Here is a 3,528-nt window from a genome sequence, read left to right on the forward strand (position 1 = left end):
AAAACAGAAAACCGGTCAGGAACGTGACACCTAATTCTGACTAGACTACACATTTATTGATTATGATTTTATACATTCTAATCAATTACATACAATTATATGTTTCAGGGAGGAATATTCTAATCATTCAACTAACAGATAATTTTCAACTAACACATGTAGTGTCATGTAATATTTTATATTGTTTATAACTGCCTTAATGTTGCAGGAAGAGTTTTAATGGGGATCCTTAATAAATACAAATACAACAATTCATGTTACAAGTCTCCGAAATGGGTAGGAAATTAAGGGGCTGAGCTGAGTCACATTAAGACGTTTTCACAACAATTAACACAACCCCATGCAGTGGGAAAATATACAGCAGAAAATAGCTCAACTGAACCTGTCGTTACTATGGCCTAGTTAGAAAAGATGCATGTTGCAATTAGTTTGACACATCCATTGGGTTATCGACTGGTTTGACCACTTGGAAGTGGGTTCACGGTCTGCCTGTTTACGTTGTGGTTTCATCAATGCTGTTTTTCACACCAACACAGAACCTGACTGACATTTCTCCATTCCTTTACCCATTTTTCTTTTGTCATATCCATGGTTCATTGAACACAGTTCGTACACAGTTGACAGCTTTATTGACAGTTATATGATGATTATCCTACCTACATATTTTGCATGGTTCTATTTAGCTGCCCATAAACATTAAGCAGTATATGTCATAAACAACAAGTACTCTAATTGTGCATTTTCTACACAATGGACGTCCTGTATGTGCTGCTGTCTGTGCATTCCTCTCGGCCATGCATGATGAATTGACTGAGTCTAATTAGGCATACTGTTCTGTTGGGTGGGAGTAAAGTGCACAGCTGCTTTTTATGTGTGCTTTAGACGCCAGTGATTCTCAACACCCCCACACACAACAACAGCGACTGTATAACGGTGTGAATGCAGAATGGGAGTCCTGACACAGTCTAACGACAAGCAATAATTGATTTAATGAGAGCATATCTTCACCATGGTATCTTGATGGAGGCCATTTTGACATTTACTTTTAAAGGATGTATCATGATTAAATAAAATATGAGTGTCTAAATTTGGTTATCATGGGGATTTCAGACTCTCAGGTTCAGTGGGATTTATTGACCGCTGTGCTGCAATCTAAAACATGCATAAATTAGTCAGCAATACAAGGACTGCATGCAATAAAAAGACATTATCCTTCCCTCCCTCCCCTCCCTCTCTCTCTCTCTGTTTCTCACACACTGCTCCCAGTCATTACTGGTTTCTCCGTCAGAACATTGCCTACTTGGGTGTTACATACAAAGGACATGTTCCATTTATAGGTCTATGACCCTGTAAAGTACGTGAGGCAGTGTGGTATTGTATGGAAGGTTATGCCTGAAAGGAGATTGGACTGGCATTTACCTTCCACTAGCCTGGAACATTGGACAATAGTGACCTGACAGGCTGACATTCATTTCTGACTTGTGATGTACAGTCCAGTCCAGGTCTCCATACTAAGCACAGCATGTACAATGTGTACAATGACGTACTGATATAGCTGTATATGAAGTCACCAGCCTAGCCAACGTTTCAGTGTGGCCTTTCTTTAGCTACAGTAAGTGCATGTCAGTGCATGTTCATGTTTGAAGCAGGTGCATCCTGCTGCTTGTGTGCATGTGTCAAGACAATGAAGAACACCATGGTCTGACAAAACGCGGTAGACTTACACTAGTCCATGTTAAAGAACCAAGGATGCTGGAAAAGGACATAACTCCATCAGACAAAGCAAGTAATTCACTGGGATGGTGTGAAGAGAGATCAAACAGGTTTGGGAAGAACACAGAGTCTCCATCAGAAGTGAGAAGAATAGCACGCGTCTGATCATTACAGACAACCTCGAATTGATGTTCATTGCAAAAGGCTGTGAAGTGCAAGGTTTTTGCAAAACAACTTGGATATATACAGTTGAAGTCGGAAGTTTACATACACTTAGGTCGGAATCATTCAAACTAGTTTTTCAACGACTCCAATAATTTCCTGTTAACAAACTATAGTTTTGGCAAGTTGGTTAGGACATCTACTTTGTGTATGACACAAGTAATTTTTCCAACAATTGTTTACAGACAGATTATTTCACTTATAACTCACTGTATCACAATTCCAGTGGTTCAGAAGTTTACATACACTGACATTGACTGTGCCTTTAAACAGCTTGGGAAATTCTAGAAAATTATGTCATGGCTTTAGAAGCTTCTGATAAGCTAATTGACATCATTTGAGTCAATTGGAGGTGTACTTGTGGATGTATTTCAAGGCCTACCTTCAAACTCAGTGCCTCTTTGCTTGACATCATGGGAAAATCAAAAGAAATCAGCCAAGACCTCAGAAAATAAATTGTAGTCTGGTTCATCCTTGGGAGCAATTTCCAAACGCCCGAAAGTACCCCGTTCATCTGTACAAACAATAGTACGCACGTATAAACAACATGGGACCACGCAACCGCTCAGGAAGGAGACGCGTTCTTTCTCCTAGAGATGAACGTATTTTGGTGCGAAAAGTGCAAATCAATCTCAGAACAACAGCAAAGGACCTTGTGAAGATGCTGGAGGAAACAGGTAAAAAAGTATCTACAGTATATCCACAGTAAAACAAGTCCTATAGCGACATAACCTGAAAGGCCGCTCAGCAAGGAAGAAGCCACTGCTCCAAAACCGCCATAAAAAAGCCAGACTACGGTTTGCAACTGCACATGGGGACAGAGATCGTACTTTTTGGAGAAATGTCCTCTGGTCTGATGAAACAAAAATAGAACTGTTTGGCCATAATGACCATCGTTATGTTTGGAGGAAAAAGGGGGAGGCTTGCAAGCCAAAGAACATGGGGACAAGAAACTAGCTCCATGGTATACAGACAATACTCGAGCTCTGAAGCAAGCTTCCAGAAAATTGGAACGGAAATGGCTCACACCAAACTGGAAGTCTTCCGACTAGCTTGGAAAGACAGTACCGTACAGTATCGAAGAGCTCACTTCTCACTGCGCACCCTCACTGCTGCTCGATCATCCTATTTTTCCAACTTAATTAAGGAAAATAAGAACAATCCAAAATTCATTTTTGATACTGTCGCAAAGCTAACTAAAAAGCAGCATTCCCCAAGAGAGGATGGTTTTCACTTCAGCAGTAATAAATTCATGAACTTCTTTGAGGAAAAGATCATGATCATTAGAAAGCAAATTACGGACTCCTCTTTAAATCTGCATATTCCTCCAAAGCTCAGTTGTCCTGACTCTGCACAACTCTGCCAGGACCTAGGATCAAGAGAGACCCTCAAGTGTTTTAGTACTATATCTCTTGACACAATGATGAAAATAATCATGGCCTCTAAACCTTTAAGCTGTATACTGGACCCTATTCCAACTAAACTACTGAAAGAGCTGCTTCCTGTGCTTGACCCTCCTATGTTGAACATAATAAACGGGCCTCTATCCACCGGATGTGTACCAAACTCACTAAAAGTGGCAGTAATAAAGCC

The sequence above is a fragment of the Salvelinus fontinalis genome, chromosome 2, assembly GCF_029448725.1.
Source record: "Salvelinus fontinalis isolate EN_2023a chromosome 2, ASM2944872v1, whole genome shotgun sequence".
NCBI classification, from domain to species: domain Eukaryota; kingdom Metazoa; phylum Chordata; class Actinopteri; order Salmoniformes; family Salmonidae; genus Salvelinus; species Salvelinus fontinalis.